The following is a 21117-nucleotide window of genomic DNA, read 5'->3' on the forward strand; positions in this document are numbered from 1 at the left end:
GTTGGATTGGCTGGCAAAGACGAAGAAAAGAAAGACGAAGCGCGTACCATTCATGCGCACTGTAAAATCTCGGTTTTTTAAAAAACTTAAAAACAAACATCACGGATCTCAAAATTACGGACGAGTCATACGACGATACAGTTAAAGTGGTTGATTATTGAATATTTGAATATTTCGGTGGCCCGACAAACCTTTTTTATCGGAAGGAAGAAAACTGTGTTTGAATTGAAGACGGGCTTACTGTAACGTAGAATGTCAGGTTGTGTTTTTTACCAGGAGAGGCAAGGGAATGTAGCCATATTGAGTTCCTTCTCTCCCTTGAGAAAGGCGGTTTGGCCACCAAAAATTCGGAATACATGGGAGTTTCATTTGCGTGTGTTTCTCTGATTTTGTCCGCTATCGCTATCTTGCTTCTTCGCTTACATCAATTATATACATGTGTATGTATATATATATATATATATATATATATATATATATATATATATATATATATATATATATATGCTTTCGTAGACGTAGCACGGAAGTGCCGAATAGTACAATACACAGTAACACACAATATAGAAACACAAAAAAAGAAGAACACTCACACGTTATTTCTTGATATTTCGACGGAAACAATCCGTCTTCATCTGAAGATATAGAATTACTTCTATATCTTCAGATGAAGACGGATTGTTTCCGTCGAAATATCAAGATATAGCGTGTGAGTGTTCTTCTTTTTTTGTGTTTCTATATTGTGTGTTACTGTGTATTTTATATATGTATATATATGCATATTTATACAAATATATGTATCTATATATCTATATATATTTATGTATTTCAAGGTATCGACTATATAGAAGCACTCACGAGAGCAATATAACATTTGGACGGCTCTAACTCTGAGCATAACCTGAAGAAGGCCTCAGAGAGGGCGGAAAGGTTAAACTTTCTGAAATGTGTGTTTCCGCTATGTCATTTTTCGGGTACCAGGTCATCCTGGGAAACCATAACCGGCACAGGGAAAGAAACTGGCCCCCCTACCCTGATTGTGCGAATTTCACACCCCATCGGGCTTAGTACTGGGTGAACTCTACCTGCACCTATCAAACCGACCTTCGGGTTGATTACTGTATTTATGTGTGTATATATATATATATATATATATATATATATATATATATATATATATATATATATATATATATATACGATATAAAATCTCCTAAGTCCACCTGGATGGACTAGAGTCATCGTCAAGAAACATAATGGAATCTCTTTGGCATGCGAGACAAATGCCATGTGGGAATCAAGAAAAGCCGCCTCATCTTTAGAACGAACAGAAAAAAAACTGCAACGGGACGTTCCTCGTATTCCCCCATTGTCTCTCACTCACCCCCTCTCTGTCGTTCTCATACTTTCCCACGAGATGTAAACTGCAACAACGGAAGTTGAAGGACGCACGTGGACCAAAGTGACGCAATGCCCCATAGATATTCACTGGCGTAAACATTCAGCTAAAAGAAAAGATTATAGTGCGCATGAAGAGACATTGAGGGAGACTTATAAAATGGCAACACGAGGAAGTCAACTACGACTACCAATAAAATAGTCATTTAACTACAGGAGGAAAACCTCACACCAAGCCACCTATCCACGCCAATTTATGTCATCCCCACATCTGTCATTCAATTGATTCATAAAGCTTCCTCTTTTTTGCCATAAACTATTTCTTTCTTCATTTGCTCGTAACTTCTGTCCGTCTGTATACTATCTAGCTTAATCTCTTCCTTCCTCTTTCCCGCTTACACAATTTCGTCCCACCTATCACGGTCTTTTCAACACGCATATCAATATTTTCTCCATTCCCACTTCCTCTGCCTATTTCAAACTTTTCCCAATGAATTTCATCCTTCGTCTACCCTTTTTAAAACCTTAGCATTTGTTTCACTCTCTATAATTTGTTTTACAAGTTATTTTCTCTATCCTGTGCCACACTTCATATCACAAAAATCTCCAATATACATCCAGGCACATGCTTTAAGAGATCAGGTTTGACGACCATAATTTGCTCTTCTCTCTATTCAAGTTTTTTAACCAATCCTTTCCTCATACCTTGCAACCCCTTGCCTGTCTAAATAACTAAGTATTGCTAGATCATCTGGAAACATGACTGGATCATCTCCCCGACCACTTTGGTCGTGAAATGTCAGATCCAAAATGCACCAAGAAATGCATCGAAGTCCATCTACCCCATGACCGGTAGAATACCAAAAAACTATTATTAATAATACAGAATTAACATTACTTAAAAATAAAAAGTGGAAAGTTGTTCTACACAGCAAACGATGAAAATGATTGAGGATATAAACATTTTATGGTCGTTATACTTTTTGTGGTCATTCATAAAAAATAAGATAACACGGGGCCTTGTTTCTTAAGAATTCCTGCAGTCCTCACGGGATTAGCTGACTTAATTTATCCATCATTAACCAAAATTTAATCCATTATAGGAAAAAGCAAACATATGCATTCTAAATGCTGAAGACAATTTCTGAATTGAAACCAAATAAAGTTAAACACTTTTAGCTGATGAGGATAACTTTAAAATTTAATAAATAAAAACTTCGAACGACCATCCCACTAGTAATCACACTGATTCTTTTCACCACAATTCAACCCCTATCACATTTTCCAAAACAGCTTCTACATGATTTCAATTCTCAAAATACACGCTGAATTTTGTGGACTTTAAAGGAACAAGATGTTGCGACGAAATACCGTTCATTCACAGGCATTCGTAGTTGTGCGCGACTCGCCACAGTCCACGAGGTTAAATCCAACTTTTAAACACTTAGGCTGTTTTTACCTCTTGACAAATTCCAAGAAACTGCGGTTGCATAGAACTACATATTGGCGGATTCATCCGCTAATATGCATTTCAATGCAACGATTTCAGAGTGTGGGCATGGTTTTAGAAGTGTATCAGCGCTTGATCCATTGGATTGGTACTTCCAAAAACCACTTCAATCGGAAAGATTACACGAATAGAAGAGAATCATTCATTTTTAAAGCGAGTTGAAGATATAGCCTATGCGTTTGTGCTTTCTCATATCTTATAGCAGAGGAGCCAACCTACCAAAGATCGGCAGCAACCCTCTCTAATAAAGGTCACCTACTTTGCCCAAAGAACGCCTTTTTTCATTTTTAAAAGTTCCTCTACGTAAAAAAAATAAAAAATTACGTCAAAGACTCTCTATCACCAGTGGGTAGCTTTCCTGCCGATGTGTCCCCACTTGAAGGTCTTCTTTGTATGTCTACGGACACCTTACCCCTGCACACAAATTTCCTCCGCGCGCATTAACGGTCGAAGACGCAAACTCGCCCTAAGGAGGAGCAGGATCTTCGCACGTAATCTCGACTAAAGTTGTATTCCTTTTAATCACTGACACGGAGCGGATTCATCGCCCGGGATCAAACCCCGTCAGCGTTTAGTACCCCGCTACAATTTTCCACTCGGCAACCGTAGTTCTGATGATAAAGTGTTCTTCATTCCTGCTGTGTCCACCGCGACTTCAACGCTGCAGTAGGGCCTCCAATAAAGTTACCCCCCAAGGTGTCCCGCCGTAATGTTTCGTAGCCAAACTAGTCGTTTTAGGGAAAATATCATATCAGGGTGCCGCTCGTCTCTTATTATTTTTTATGGATTTCGCCTCTCGGATGGAGAAGAATGCGGATTGGAATTGACTCGTTATTCGACCACTCGACTATCACATAGATCCGACTGCTGATATAAAATGAAAGATAGATAAAGATTCGAGAACTTCTCCATCCCCCTCAATATTCACAGCTATTAGAAAATTGAAAACAAGCGGCCAAATATATACGAGGTGAATTCAAAAAAGTAACAGGGAATTTGTAATTCCGCATAGGGCATAGTCTACGATAGTCTATCATGAGTTCCTGCCACAAGGTCAAACGATCAGTTAAAAGAGTACTACTTACCAGTTCAAAGCCGTTTGTGTGGAGCAATACGAGAAAAACTCTCGTATTTTTGACGGCATAATTCATTACCTTTGCACCACCACGATTATGAAACACTGCTCACACTGCTTAATGCTCGTTAGTGAATATTTTGCAAAAAAAAAACAGCACTGTAATGATGTCCTAGCCTCCATATTCGCCATACATGGCCCCGTGTGACTTGATTTCCGGTCCCAAAAAAAAGAGGGCTGTGGCTTTTACAAGCATAGATGAAATTAAAAACGCATCGCTGAGGGAGCTAAAAGCTAATACCCAAAGATGGAGTTCCAGAAGTTTGTCGAGGATTGGAAAACGCTCTGGCATAAGGGTATAAAGTCTAATGGGGGACTACTTCGAAAGTGATTACATCATTGACGAATAAACAAAACTCTTTCCAAATAACTCAAATTCTCGTTATTTATTGAACACACCTCGACTTTTTAACGATTCATTTAACTTTTGCATTATATATATATATATATATATATATATATATATATATATATATATATATATATATATATATATATATATATATATATATATATATATATATACATATATATATATATATATATATATATATATATATGCTTATATGCATTATGTGTGTGATCGTGTGTTTGTGCAAACGAATAACTTCATACTTATTTGTATGGATTAAATCATCAATTGTGCGTGAATGGCAATTTCCAAACAAACACCGTCACATGTAAACGAAAGGAACAACGACGATCTACATCTCCATGGTAACTTGGAAGTCACTGTGAGGGAGTGGCTTTGTATGCTGTCATTATTTCATCTAATCTAAGTTTATGGTCCACCTTGCTAAAAGAAGCTAGTCTCTAATGCGTAGAGAAGTATTCAACACTCAAGATACCGTAGTGCATGTACCTGTGGTCATTATTATCTACGTTATTGGAGTACAATCACATATTTTTTTACTAAAAAATTAACTAAAACTTAATTTCTGAAATAGCATGCCTGGCGTTGAATCAACCCCTTCCGCACACCCTACCGGTGACTTTCAGGGTACCTAGTAGAGGGTTAGGTGTGCGACGGATGATTCCACACCAGGCATACAACATCATCAGTTAAGTGTTTCTTAGTTATTATTTACCATTAATATGTAAAGTAATTCTAATAAATTAACCAAGTACATGATTAATATATCCAAGTGTAAAATACGTATCTACGCATTTCAAGACTAGCTGCTAATCGGAGCAATACAATATTAGTAGGATAAAATAATGACCACGTACCACGATATTTTGAATAAAAATATTTTGCGCGGTCATATTCACTTATTCTGATCCCTTACTGTATCGTTCGTGTGAAACTGACATCTTAAATCTATCTTTTCTATGCATAATTATAATCTATAAGTTTATTACGATGATTATCTCCTACACACAGTCCGATGAGTGGTAATAGTTCATTTTCAAAATCATCACTGAGGAAACTTATAATTTATCCAGATATTTAAACTGTTACCTCTAACTTCCATTCCTTGAGTGTTTCCCGACATAGTTCTACTAATAATAATCGATAGAAGGTACAAAATCCATAGAAGCAACGTTTTACAAATTTCCTTTACTTACATATGATACACATTATTTAACGCAACACTTTTTATGAAATTTCACAAGGTCAACTCGGAGAGAAATCCGAATTGGGAAAGAAGAGTCAACTTGTCCCAAACTTATACCCTTGGGAATCGAGGAGAAATTCTGGGAAGACGATGGGAAAACTATTCAAGAGTCCTATTTTTCCCTGAATAAATGTTAACCCTCTTGACTTTCGAGTGGTAGAAATATATCGAAGGAAACTTACCCCGGAACCAAGCCGCCCCTTCCTCCCCATCCAAGTCCGATCATGCAGGGGGTAGTGGCAGAGGGAGGGAGCGAGGTTTGGAGCGGCGTTTGGAGCGGCGGTTCCACTTGACGAGGGCCCCTTTACCGCGCGGGGAGGAACCCGACTGCAATCGGCCGTCGATCCGGGGAAGGAAAAACGAAGAAGAACACGGGTGTATGAAGACAACACGGCGATCGAGAGAGCGGACTCAATGGCCTTCTTTCTTCTCCTATGGTCAATTCGGCTCGAACTCCCACTGAAACCAAATGGCCTGGCCGATGGCGCTATTTGACCAGAAACGTCGATTATGACAAACTAGAGAGAGGGTGATGAGGTGGGGGCGAGGAGACCCCCGGAACGAGAGGGAAATAAACACGACGCTGTCCACAGCACACGCGCAAAAAAAACACACACACACAAACAAGAAAACGTGTGCCGCGACGTCCCGTCCCACCCTACATGTTTTTGCGTTTTCTCTTTGTTTTTTTTTTCTCCTAGGCCCAAGTCCACGGGACGCAACAATGGAGGAGTGTGGACAGGTCCAACGCAAGAAATAAGACGGGACAGAGGATGACGATGGTTGAGTGGACGATGTGGACACCTTCTGGAGGAGAGAGAGAGAGACGTACGTGAGGCCCCGATACGGACGGGGAAGTGAGCCGAGAGAGACAAAGAGGAAAAGACTGCACTTTGCTTGGAGATGAGAGTGTAGGGTAGAGTGGAAGAGAGGGGGGGTGGGAATAGAAGGGGGATGAAGGGAGGACGCGAGGCCTTCCCTTAACCGAGTTAAGGAGATTATTTCCAGGATAAGCGACGTGGGTGTGTCTTTGACGGAGGAGGGGGAAGAAGGGAGGGTGGCGATGGTAGGGGAGAGAGAGAGTGCTGGGGTTGGGGGTGGCGGAGACAAGACACCCGTGAAATAAGGGTTGGGAGGGCAGCACTCCCTTACACTTACCCTCTCCCTCTCTCTCCTTCCACCAAAAGGGCGTTCTTTTACCACCCCAAAATCCCTCTTTCCTCCAACTTTTTTCATTCTTTCCTCCCCCCCCCGTCCCTATTCACTCCTCCAGGTCGACTTACTCGACCCCATACTCATCCCCCTTCCCGTACGACTCTCACTCGGGGTAGATATGGGGAGAGGGGTGGAGTTTACGGAGAGAAGGGTGGAGACACGTCTCATTGTTTCACTCCGCGGGAAACGGAAGGGTGGGGGCGACGGAGAGGCAAGGGGGCCTCTACCGAAGAGCATCGGGCCCCCTTCGTTCTTCACCTCGACGTTTGGTGGGGCGAACAGGCTTTCCACCTGTAACGACCGAGATTCGAACCACTACCAAAAGAGAGTAAAACAGTACGCGACGACTCTTTGATGGAGAATTTTGAAATTTTGAGAACGATACAAGGAAAAAATTTAGACGAACCATTGTTCAGATCAACTCCAGGTGAGACTTAATTTCGAAGCCTTGGGCTGGATGGGGTGGAATTCTCAACGCGGTAAAAATACGAACAATCATATCAAGAGGAACTCCATGGTAAAAATTCATCCATGTAAAAATATGAAAACAAACGAAGAAGTGCTAGTCATTGATGGGAGGAAGAGATAGGGTTGTTGGAAGTAATACAAAGGAAGCAGAAAAGGTTGGATGCAGAGCATAATGATTGGCGATAGGATGTTGATGAAGACAATGATTAGAGGGGAGAATAATAGGCCAGCGAAGAAGAAATAGGACACGAATAGGCATGTTGAATGCAATCAATCATTATATATATATATATATATATATATATATATATATATATATATATAAACTTAATATATATATACATATATATAATGCGAACTCCCAGATTAATTGCAAGACAATACCTTCAAATTTACTTAAGGGTCGATAATTGTACGGACAGCGAAAACATTTAGGAATTTCAGAGTTATATACTATAAAGTTCAGTTCTCCCATGTAGCTGACACAAATTACGACCTAGTCATCTTTTTGCGAGGGATAACTTTGCCTGAATGACAACGATATGTTCTCCGTAATGTCAAAATGAAATCGGGATATTTTGGGATAGAGGAAAAAGAAAGAATGAACCATGGGCTATTTCGAAAAAAAATATAAGCAAGGGGAGATTCAAAATAACGAGCAGAGCTACGGAACAAAGCGGAAAGAAAAGGGGAGGAGAAATTGATACTAAACAGAGCAGGATGTTTTGGAAAATAAAACACCGATGAAAACAAATTCAATGTTTCTTGTCCCCATTTTTTATCGGCCATCCAGATTCGGCTAAAATTCGAAGCAGATTCGCATCGCTTTTACCGAGCCATTTTAAACAACGCTTGCCGTTCCTTTTGATTACTTCAACCCCCTCTGAATTATTCGTTTTTTGCCGTCATGGCTGCAAACACCTTACTCGTTTATTTTGCTTACTCTAAGACGAGAAGCCCTTGTTTTTGTTGCTCCATGCAGCTCAGATTAAAGGTCAAGTTCAGAGGAGTTCCGTTATGCTCTTTCTCATTTTTTTCTGGAGGGATACGGCTTAGAGATACTGAGAATTTCCAATTAAAAAGTAATCATTTTAATCCGAGTTTCACAATGAGATTTGACAAGTTTTGCCAAAAATTTCACCCTGATTCTTGAAGGCTATCTATAACCTATAAGGCGCCTATTGCAAACGTTTACTGGCAAAATACAGGAGTGGACTTGACACGATCGTTTCATTCGATGTAATGAAATGGTTAAAAGAGAGGTAAATAAGAGGGTTTGTTTTGTTTCTAGACAATACTGATAACTAAAACAAAGGCATCAAACAAGAAACATGAATTCAGCGTTCGTGTTTTCATGATCGGTATGGTACAATGCAAGCCATCCCTAGGAAAGAGAAAGCCACAGAAGAAGTGGATTTCATTAGACGGATCGTAGAAAAATGCAATGAAAAGATAAGGGAGAGGTATTGCCACGCTTAAGCTATTTATTACATATCAATCCACCGCCAGGGTGTGTGGCAGGGGCTAATTACACACCAGACTACTTTTCCCGCGTAGCGAGGTCGGGCATCATTATTCTGAGCGTTAATCGAGCGTGGGAAAAATAACATATTCAATCTATCTGTCCTTCACTTAATCTCTATAATTTTATTGGCATGATCTCTCCTACCGTAGTACGATGGGGGAAATGATGAATTTTCAACATCACTGCTAAAGAGACGTCCTTCCAATTTATGTAAGAGATTTCATCTGCAATTTAAATAATTTCAAAGAAACTGCAGGAGATGCCGCAACAGTAACTATTGACGGAGTCATCCGCTAATGTGCATTTCAATGTATCAATTGATGCATTGAAACTGCAATTTAACCTTCGCTCCGTGAGTGATTCCCAGGCTAGCTCCTCTGATAATTTTGATATGCTACTCAGTTTATCATAACAACGTTGTAAAAATCTAGATCATTCTAGATTTTTTACTTCACTATGAAGCAAAAAAGGTTATTTTTTAATTATAATTAGGTAATTACGTTAAAAGATTGTCTAACCAAAATTCTGTTGCCCTTGTTGTAACTACATAGTTGGCATAATCTTCAAATCTCAAACATTGTGCATATTCATTAGTGGCTACCAAATAATCAAATTAAGCGCGGATACGCAGTTAGTTGATGAGGTCGAAATGGAATAGGGAAGGGTCACTAGTTCATGAAGAATTCTTACAAACGAAACGCGGGTAATAGAGGGACCAGAATGAGCGTCCCTCTCTAGCATTAAGGAAGGAGGCGAGACGAAGACTATTTATTAGAAGAAAGGTACAGGAGGAGGACACTCGATTCAACCTATGACACCGAAGAAATCGTTAAGGCCCCAAATTATATATGCCATATGAATAATTCGGATAAGATAAGGGAGACATGAACAGCACCAATAGATTCAGGAACTCCTTTTCTTTCCCCGTACAGTTCGCGACCACAATAAAAACAAAAAAAAACTACGGTAGAGTGAACCTGGAGGTAAACCATTAACCTAGAACAATTTAACAGTTAGTTAGTTACCGAAGGCTATTGACATAACAACCGTTGCCACACGCCTTTTGCATGGTTTGCACAACACGATGTACTTGTCAACAAAACTTCACTGGAGCCCGAATGCCTGGGGTGAAACCACCCCTTGCGACACACCCTAGCGGTGGCTTGCAGGGTATCCTGTAGATGTAGATATGTAGATACGTAGTCTGCCCAATAAATACGCTAACTATTGCAACCTGGCGGCCATGACGCGGACTATAACCCCGCCCTCTTGCGGCGCTAGTTGCATGAGACCCAATGAACCGTCTTTGCTTGGCGGATCGTCGAGCTGTGCGCGTGTTGCATGTTATGTTAGTTTCTGAGGTCCTCGTTTTTATTGTTTGTCGACAATGGAAATTAACGAAATCACGGAGTAACGAATCAACATCAAGTTTTTGGTGAAGTGCCGTAAAAGTTAACAAGAAATTACTGAAATGTACTCATTACTGAAATACTCGCATACTTTACAGGAGGACAGTCACATCTAAGGAGGCGGATTGACGATGCGGAGTGGTCAGACGTTTACCCTCCAATGGTATCAGTCCATAGGCCATGCGGGAAAGGAATACGTGACAGCACCATGTGCCCCCTCGCACCTCGCCAAAACGAAAGCTTTGGAGGCATCGAGACTCCCCACAAGGCCCACCGCCCCCACCCACCCACCCACGCACATTTTCACGCTCAAACATTTAGATCGGCGATTAAGGAGACGATTTAATAGAGGCTGGCGCGAATCCCATCCCACCTGCGGGACGAAAGCTATTACGCCGAAATCTTCCGTGCCAGACGGACCAAAATATTGGCTGTCACCCCTGGGAACGAACCCTCGACACGCGACAACATACCTACGGGCAAATGGACTGGAAGAAAGGGGAGGGGAAAGAGAGGGAGGGGAATTGGCCAAAACCCTCGAGGATGAAGCTGTGTAAATAAGAAACTGAAAAATACCCTGAATCGTACCAGCAAGGAAAAGGATAAGAATGGATGGGGTGGGGAGGGGTGGCCACTAAATCACCTTCGGCGACACCAATTTACTTGACTTGTCACCATTCATCTACATTTACCTGGTACCCTCCAAGCCACGGCTAGGGGGTGTGGCAGGGGGTGATTACACACCATGCATGCAACATCAAAAATGAAGACCTTCTAAATCTTTATTTATATTACATACCTGTAAAATAATTCAAATAACGGATTCTCGGTACACTTACGTATCTTAGTGTCAGATACTTCTTGATACTTAAGAAACGAGCTACTATTTTTATTTTTTAGTACCCTGCAAGCCACCGCTAGGGTTTGTGGTAAGGGGTACATCAGACTAATTTTGACCCGAATATTTTCACTCCTAACGCGGTCGGACGACGTTATTATGATCCCTTCGAGGGAAAAAATGACAAACTAGTATCAGGAAGGACAACAAACCATGGTTACACGAGATAATGTGAACATACTAGGCCACATAATGAAAAAAAGATGAATACTTTCCCCGTACTAGCGCGGTCGATTACAATTATTCTGATCCTTGCGGTTCATGGGAAAAATTTAATATTCCATGCCTGGTGTGTAATCATCCCCTGCCATACACCCTTGCGGTGGCTTGCAGGGTATCATTAAGAATGGAAATAATATAATGGAGAGGAATACATCTCCGATTCTTCAAATTAATTGTTTGCTTGAGTGCTTGAAAGCTTGACGTCTCTTTTATCTGACGTGGTTATCCAGACTCCCCGCTAAAACAAAAAATTCTCAAACATAAATGCACACCTACAATGGCCCGTAATAGCAGAGACAACGTTCTTTCGATTAGCATACCCTAATTCTCTGGCGTCCAAACCCTAAAGGTTATCCTTAGATATCCGTTCCCCGTCCTGTCATAAAACAAAATCGCTGCTAACCAACATTCCAAATACCCTGTCACCTTGAAGCGTCCCCCAAATCTTTCCTACTTTTTTTAGAACACCAGGCCAACCCTCCAAATCCATTCAAATTCTCAAAATACCTCCGACTCCAAGCAACCGTACTTTGCACACATAAAACACCTCATCCATACTCGCTGTGAAATACCTTCCCCAAAAGCATCTTCTCAAATATCTGCCGTCCCTTTTGGCTTCTTCCTTCACCTCATTAAAATTTCGAGTATCTTCTGCAATGTGAATGCTGCTGAGCTCCTTAAATCTTTCAAGACACGACGCCCCTCACATATCCAGAATAGCCGGTTACCTACAGCAAAACCTTTGAAAATTGCTGCAACATAACCATTATTTTCTCCCTCCTACATCCACACCAAACCAACAAAGGGCAGGCACGCATTTGGCTACTTAAACCCTTCCAATCTCCCGGACTAAACCCCTGACATCCCTCAAAAACAAATTAACGATTACACCAGCTTCTCAGTAAATCCTTGTCCAACCCACTCCCAAACATATCCATTCCCTTGTTTATACCTTCTCTTCAGTTATTCCTCTTACTCTAATGAAGGTGGCTCTGAATATAAAAATATTAATGAGCCGATATTCTATTGTGTGCTTTCCTTTTCTGTGCGTGTATGTTTCTCTTTTATTTCATATGATCAAGCTTTAGTTTGTTAATCAACCGAGAGATTGTAAGCATTGATGAACGTACTGGAAAGTCAGCTTGGTCGGTCAAGGATGAGAATTAGAAGTTAAAAAAACAAAGATTCTGCGGTTTTCGAGAAAGGGAAAGGCTAGGTTGTAAATTAAAATAGGAGTTCATAAACTAGAGAACGACAAAACCTATCTCAACCGGTTGACAGTACGTAATTATATCTGCACCTACATGACACAGAGCAAGCCACCGAGATGAGTTGTTGAGAGGCATGTTAGGGAACCATACATGTATAACATTTGCTTAAATATAAGTATAAATATTATTTAAACAAATACATTCTTATACATAGGCAAATGCAATGCATTAAGGGTTGGTTCCCTAACATCCCCCACCACACGCCCCCCCCTCTCTTCTGCATGCTGAGTATTTTGTATTTGCAGATATAATACATCCCTCCCCGTATTTTTCAGATGCAATGCAGCCTGTTCAAGACGTAGTTTTCGAAGCTAAGAATGACATTTTTATGTATTAGCCCTCTTCTAAGAGACAGGAATTAAAGTTAAACCGGCATCACGTAAAACTGAAAACATGTACGAAAGGATCTTCTTTGTATATTTCGCGTGACTAAGTTGCATTAAAAACATCTCTTAGGCTGATTTATCCCTGTCGATTTTTTGTCATTGCCCTCTTTTACAAAATTACCCATACATTTTGTAATGTACTCACGTTTTTTAATTACGAGTATGTCTTTTCATGCAAGAAACTGTTCTAATGAAACCATAGAATCACAGCCCCCACCCCAGGGAGGTGGGCAACATAAAAATACTCCCACTTGTAATGACTAAATTACGCGTTCGCTGAGAGTGACAAGTAATTCCAATAATGAACAGCGAAACGAGACTATATTCTCTGCTTTACTTCAGAAAATCTCTTAATGGTATTCAGGAACGATTATTTCAGATTCTTCAAGTGACAGGTCATTCCGCTCGGAGAATAATGTATCCTCAGCATGCAATCCTGCCAACTACCAAAGGTAAGGGGACAATTACCTCTAATAATTATTCTAAATTCAAGCGAGTGTGCAAGTTGCATACCTGTATACCATAGAAATTTTATTCCACCAAGAGCCGAAAAACGATAAATTTACATCTACATGGTACTCTGCAAGCCATCATTAGGGTGCGTGGCAGTAGCTAATTCCGATGACGGACGTGCGTATTCAAAACATTTTTTTTCACATAGTACCCTGCAAGCAACTGCTAGGGTGTGTGGCAGGGGGTGATTGCACACAAAACTACTTTTGACCCAAAATATTTTTCCCTCCAGGCGCGGTCGGCAACTGTATTCTGATTCCTTATATCGTTCGTGGAAAAAATGACATTGTTAAATCTATCTATTCTACACTTAATCTCTCGAATTTTATTGATGCAATCAGGCCAAGAACGTATAGGGTAAAAATACATTTTCAACATCATAGCTCAAGACACATCGTTCATATTTACGTAAAAGATTTAAACTGTGATTTAACCTTCGCATAAAGTTGTGTTTATCGAGTAAAATTAAAGTAATGCTAACAGCAGTTATTCCCTGAAAATGTGACAATGTGTATAAGCCTCTCCACATTAGAATTCTTGAACAGGTTTATTGGTCGCCTGGTACACACTGCGCGCACGCCTGAAAAGGGGAAGCCGGCGGCCGGCCTGTGCTTCCCCACCCGGCAACGGGAGCGGCAACCGGGGGAATGAGAGATTCGATTGGGGATGGTTGCGAAGGGTGCGTGCGAGTGGAATTGGGGGGGGGAGGGAAGGGGTATTACGGCTGGAGGGGAGGGGAAGGAGGATGGGGGTGCTTGTGAGATGAGTGACACGGACAGGGAGGGAGGGAGGGGGTTTGATGGGAGAAGAGGGAGCGAGGGAGAGGGACTGAAATGGGACGAAGATAAGGGGAAATGGGGAGAGGGTGAGAGGCGCATTATGGTTGACGGGGGGAGGAAGGGCGAATCAAATTCATCCCCCCCCCCGCTTTGTGTGCCGTGAACAGACATGTCAAAACACATCCCATTCCGAAAGGTAGTCCCTGCTTGAAACAACACGTTGGAAGAGCGGATGACCAAAACAACCGACTGCGACACTGCGATATATCGAATGCTATGCTCTCTAGAACAAAGTGACGAGTACACACGAAGAATTGATTTACTTACCAATACTTTCTTACTCCTACTCATACGAGTTCACTATCGATTAAGGCTGAGTTCAATACTTGGATGAGGTAACCGCAAGCCGAGTCGACTTTTGAGTTAAATCGACAATTTCGACCGCATCTTTCGGATCGAACTATGAATTGAAAAATCAAATATGAAGAACTTACGAGGAAACGTATTTTCCGCAGGGTAGACATTGAATTATTTGGAAACAATGATTGATACAAACGTATAGCATTATTCCTAACAATGTGGCAACATAGCTGCCAAACAAAGGACGATCGCAGCTTGTTTGTAGGCGAGTGATTTCGAGCGTTCTCACAGCGCAAGCGATAGGCTGCGCGGTTGCATTGAACTTGTACACGGGATCCATTGTTCAAGCCCGACGAGCTGGTATCCGTTTCGATATAAATCGATTGTTGCCCGCCTAAACTCTTTTGAGTTTATACGGGGCTTCAAATTCCCGTAGCGGTTCAGGGCCGGTAAATAAATCGATGCGTAATATGAAAATGAGATGATTTGACATTCGGGGAGGTGACGCAGCTTGGCTTGAAAAATGTGCAAGTAAACGAAGCAAATAGAAATTCAGGTCAATATCCTATTCCTCTTTCAATATCACCTTTACGTACTTGAACCATATGGGTATAATTAAATGTACGAGTAAACAAATATCGTTCCCATATTATGTATCGCGTATCATCTTCAATTTGTTAAGAAATATGAAACGTCGATGCGAGTGATGTTAATGTAGGGTGCGATATTCCATTTCCGATGTCAAGAAGGATGGCAATGGCATATTTTGAAGCAGACTGGACATATTGATAACTTCAAATCCTAAATTAAAAAACCTTACAAATATTGTTACCTGTTAGGGTATGTTTTGGATGGATACATTTCTTTGTCTCTCCTGACAAAACACAATACAACATCCGACACTACAATACACCCTTCTTCAATTCCACATAGCCCCTTCCTGCCCCCCTTCCGTCGTACATACCAATTCTATTCCCGTCTCTTCCTCATCTACCTCTACCTAATGTCCTCTCCTCTATCACAATCTTCAGCAATCCATCGCAAATACAAATGCACGCTGCATCCATATTTCCAGCCTCCATTGGATTTCTCCCAACAATCCCATCTCCTCCGCTTCCCTCATCCCTAGCACTTCCTCGTTCGTTTTCCTTTTGGTCCATTTCCATCCTTCTCAACACCCACATTTTAAAATCCTCCAATCTACGTCTATAATCTTCATTCAACGACCATGTTCCCCTGTCTTAGGAAACCGCACCCTATATCATAGATTCAACTTGAATTTTCTTTATATAGTAACTCCACACCCCTATCATCAATTTCCTCCCTCTTGTGAAAGTTTCTTTGACCAACGATGTTCTACTTCTTATGCATCAAAATTTAACTTAGAACACTTAGGACCAAAATTTACTGTCTTGCTTTTTTATTGGGACGAGATTGATAGTAAATAGTCACCATCTTCCACCTAACCCCTAAACATTGTAGTATAAGGTTCACGCGGGCATCGAGCCCGCGGTCTCAGGGTTGGCAGGCGAGAACGTTACTCTGTCGCTACTGGGACCGGCGAGATAGGCCAGTTATAAAATTAAAACTTCTCCACCTGCTACAGTTCGAACTATTTTTACAGTCAACTAAGCACCAAAATCAATGACAGTAATTAACCCGAAGGTTAGTTTGATAGTTGAAGTAAAAGCTCAATGGCGTGAGAAATTCATTCATTAACAGGATAATAGGCAAGGGCCAGTTCCCTAATCTCTTTGCCGGTAGTGATTACCCTAGAAGAACTGGTAATCACCAAATCAACGCTGCGGTGGGAGGCAGGTGGCGAATCAACACCAGGTATGCACACTAAAAAAATTAACTTTTACTTAATTTTTAGTTTTATAAAAAATCATAAACACAGTAATCAACCCGAATGCCGCTTTGATAAAAGATGTAATAATTCACCCCATAGTAATTCAAACCGCGTGTGTAATTCGCACATTAGGGGGGGGGTGGCCCCTGTTCCACCACCAAAGAGGTCCCAGGATGATGTGGTACCCGGGAAACCACACGATATTGGTGGAGCTAAAGGTGCCAGGGAGGTTTCTTAGAATATAAAAAATAATCTTCCCCCCAAGTGCGGCCGGTAAAAATATTCTGATCCCTTATATCGTTCGTTCGTGGGAAAATGGGCATTTTTCACTCTGTTCTACACTCAAATTCTCTATCGTTTACATTCTATTCTCCTACCTTCGCTAAAGAGATTTGCTTTGCCAATTTATAAATAAAGTAAAGTGGGGGAGAGTGGTTAAAATAAGAAATATAAATTATGACAGTAAAATTCTGATTTCTTGCCATTTCAACTCAGCTTACACTGATTCGTAATCTTTTAAAGGAGGAACGCATGCATTCCTTTTTTGCTATTGTCGATTATATTTTGCTCATCGCGAATGTAAGGTTTGATAATTTTTCTACTTATAATGCACTAAGTTTTAAGTTGGAAAGGTCTGTTTTAAGCACCGAGCAATGAAAAATAGAACTAAAATATTTTACCAGTAAGACTAGAGGTGCACCATTATTCCGCAAGAAACAGATCAAAAATTAATAAAAGTTTACATTAACTCTCGGTCTCATATTTTTTTCATCCTGATATAACCTGTCCAACAAATTACCAGATAGAGCTATAAATATGAACAATTTGTACCAATCGATAATGTAATCTATATGTGGTTTACTGATCAAAGATTTTACTCCACACAGAAATACTTTGGTTCGAATATTGAAAATACGAGTATTATTACCTGAATACGATGTATATTTCATATATCTTCCGTGTTATTTTCCTTTTATTTTTTTAAAACTCAAACCTGAATTGCGAATAATCAAACTCCTGGTGAATTGCATTTGCAATCTAATGACATTGAATATATTTATTTATTACATCTTACAGGTAAGTTTAAAAAAAATGAGAATGGTTTTGACTCTTTTCATACGCTTTTGCGGAGGTTCTTAGGATTTCGAATGCATATATATATATATATATGTATATTAGTTTTCGTTATGCAATTGTTATTCAAACGTCGGCCACACGACCACTTATCAAAACGTATTCTATCTCTCGAGAATAAAATATAAAAGGGTAACAGTAAATTTATTTACGCCTAAACCAGTTGAAAACAGAATAAGAGATCAATGATGGGAAAAAGAACTCTGTAAACACCGGGTGAAAGGAAGAATTGACACTCCTCTAAATCATGTTCAACCTCAATAATGCCGCGTTGAAGAAATGCCGAAGTCCATTTGCAACTGCAACCATTTTATGGGCTAAAAAAAAGGAATTCGCAACAGGGAGGCGAACCCGAAAGGGCAGAGCGAGGATTTTCCTGAGAGTAGTCTAAAATCATTAAAAAATTATTTTTTCTTTATTTTCAATGGGAATAAAAATAAAAAATGCCTACCAAGCAGGTCAGCAAACTCCGATTCACGAAAGTGTGCTTGTCTTTAATTCTTATACGTGTATATATATATATATATATATATATATATATATATATATATATATATACACACATATACAAATAAAATGTATAAAATGTAGAAACACTCATGAGAGCCATATAACATTTGGACGGCACAATTTAACACAAAAATATAAATAGAAAACACGTAAAAGGGCACATACACACCCAGATGTATGTATGTATATTTATGTATCTGGTTGTATGTGTGTGTGGGTAGATAATGGTGATATTTCTGTGATTTCTCGACGTAACTTACATAGCTCCTCCTCATAAAGGCGCTCAATAACTGGCGTTATAAAGAAACCCTTTCTACCCGTGCGAGAGTTCCACTAAGGTTATGCCGCTCGTTCAAATACAGCGGTTCAAAATGCACCGAAGATGATACTTCCTTAACGTATTGGATTGATTTATCGTTCATCTGTCATTATTATTTTCATAGGAATTGGTACAGTACAAATACGGCGCTGCAACTAATTGGATAGATAAATTAAAAATATGGACACAACTACCATCTACGTGTGACTCACCAATGTAACCAATAGGGTGTAACACTAAATGGTTGAAGAATCACGATGAGACGTTATCTCACACAACTATGAACAGGTGCAAACAAGGAATGGGCGGATTAAATTGACGAAAATGAGATGGAAATGAAATTCACTACTGTATCAGTCAACGTTGCATTTCTGTACATCTTCCCCAGGTGCCGTTGATGTTAATAAACAGAGCTAGAGTATCCATACTACTAACGTGATTCATCAAGAAGGAAAATATATCACACCTTTTTCGCGTGACTCTGGGCTGATTTTTGTAAACATTTCCCTCCACACTGAGGATTATAATTTAATGAGAAAATACGACTATGCTATTCACATAAATGCTCTCTTAAAGGGTGCGAATTTAAATTGATTAATTTAGCGGGGGTGTGTAATGAGACAAAATTTCCCCTCGACCTCACTCGATATATCCATACGGATCATGGAGTTTTCGACTGCCCAGCCGATGTTTCCTCCCTCCCATATAAAAACCCTTCGAAATGTCCATTTCGATCGATCAAAAAACCGTTTTTTTCAGCTCGGAAATTTAAGGCCGTACATTCCCGATCGCCAGGAAGGGGGTTGGGAGTTCGACCGCTGACTGATCACACATTTCGCGGGTTGGAATTTAAAAAAATAAGGGTTCTGACAATCGTGGCGTACTCCCTGCCGGACCGATACAATAATAATAAGGAGAAGAAAACAGAGTGAATTTCCATAGAAAAACAAACCGCCCATCGCTTCACATTTTTGATAGTAAATAATCCACAGGAATGCACCCTGCATAGTCAACTTACCTCTGATCCTCACACTCCTCCGATCCTCTTCGTAACCCGGGAGCACTCTGGAGAAGACTTAAGGACGGACGCTGAGAAACAAAATGACAAACAATCCCAATGACTGAGAGCAAAAGGATGGTTTTGCGGCAGGCACTTGCGGCGACAATGCAGGGGTAACAACAACAGGGGGGATCAATCGACCGGGAGAGGCGCAAAAACCCTTTTCCGGAATGTTTTGGGAAGGCCGTGATACCACTACTTCTCCGCGCGACAACCCTGGACGACGAACTGTCACCAACACGACCACCGACACAACAACAACACTTCCAGGCAACGACGGTGAGTTTTCGAAGCGGGAATCCGTCCGCTCTGCCTCCTCTTAGCGACGGCGGGAGGCCCTGACAGCCAAATCCTCGCCAGCGCGCTGGGCACCGGTAACAAACGAACGGCGGTCCCTTGCTCACCGTGTGCCGTCCAACCACTGACTGCTTTCCGTTTCTGTCCGCGTGCGAGGGGAAGGGTAGGGGGTTAACGCAAGAGGGTGGGAGGTGCGACGGGGAAGTATCGGGGGGAAAGGTAGGGGAGGGTGAAGAAGGAAAGGGCACCGGGGGGAGGGGGGTTGAGAGAACGCCGCTCGGCTAGCGGCGGCGAAGCTGTAAACTAAAGGGAGCTAACTCCCCCTTGGAAGGAGAGAGAGAGAGAGAGGGAGGGGGTGGGAGAGGTCCCTCCGTCAGCTCTGGGAAAGTGTTTTTGACAGAATTCATCAAAATCACTCTATATTCATGCATGGACAGGCTCGAAACGGGATGACTATGTAAACGACAGAACGGAAAACAAAAAAGTTTTATAACCCGCGAATTGTTTCCAAAAATCGACACTGAAAATATGGAATTCCCTTTTTTATATTTCAATGCGAAAAGTAAGCTAAATCCCCGTTACAATTCCAACTAGTTATACTTAAACATGGCACCCTGAAAGCTACCGGCTAGGATGAGTGGCAGGGGGTGATTACACACCAGGATTGCAACATCATTAATCTAAATTTTTCTTGATATTAAGTCAAAGTGTTTTCCGGTAATCTAACACAAATAATGTAGTTCATGAAAACTGAAAGTACAAGCACTAAGGAATATTAGTGCGAAATACTGACCTACGCATACGAGAGGAGGCAATTAGGGAGATAAACGCCGGTTGAGTGCAGGCTAAAATGCATGAGAAGACGTTGGTTATCAGTGCCCGTCTAGTTATTTAATATCTTCATCAATGTTCGATAACGGAGAGATTATGTGAAATAAATTATGCAAGAAGCATCCATTGGCATAAACGGTGAAAATTAGCATTAAAAAAAATGGCGCAGGAGGAACTGAAATGATTTATTAAAAAACGAGAACCATTCGAAAAAGACAAATACGCATTTCTATTGCGGATAGATAGATAGAGGTCTTTATTTGGGCGAAATTGAGACCAAATGGTCCCTTCTTCCATTTAACCCATGGGATGGCGGATAGTTCATCATCAACCACGGCTAGCTACATAATGGTACTATAGTTTTTATCCGAAATCATTTATTATTAGTAAATGATTTACCTGTAAA

At 40.7% G+C, this 21117-nt stretch overlaps 1 protein-coding gene across 4 annotated transcripts in view; it reads right to left on the reverse strand.

Moving 5' to 3' along the window:
* Positions 1–19968, reverse strand: part of LOC139689136 (uncharacterized) — a 330286-nt gene extending 310318 nt beyond the window's left edge. For 2 of the 4 annotated variants that reach the window (XM_071586292.1, XM_071586290.1), the window contains exon 1: positions 19542–19968. The gene's annotated coding sequence lies outside the window, so the exon portion shown is untranslated. Of the gene's footprint in view, positions 1–5844; positions 5936–19541 lie in introns of those variants that run through there. The other 2 variants (XM_071586289.1, XM_071586291.1) reach the window with 1 other exon arrangement.
* Positions 19969–21117: the final 1149 nt, after the last annotated feature.

This window comes from Hetaerina americana, unplaced genomic scaffold, assembly GCF_022747635.1.
Source record: "Hetaerina americana unplaced genomic scaffold, ioHetAmer1.1.p SCAF_1, whole genome shotgun sequence".
NCBI classification, from domain to species: Eukaryota; Metazoa; Arthropoda; class Insecta; order Odonata; family Calopterygidae; genus Hetaerina; species Hetaerina americana.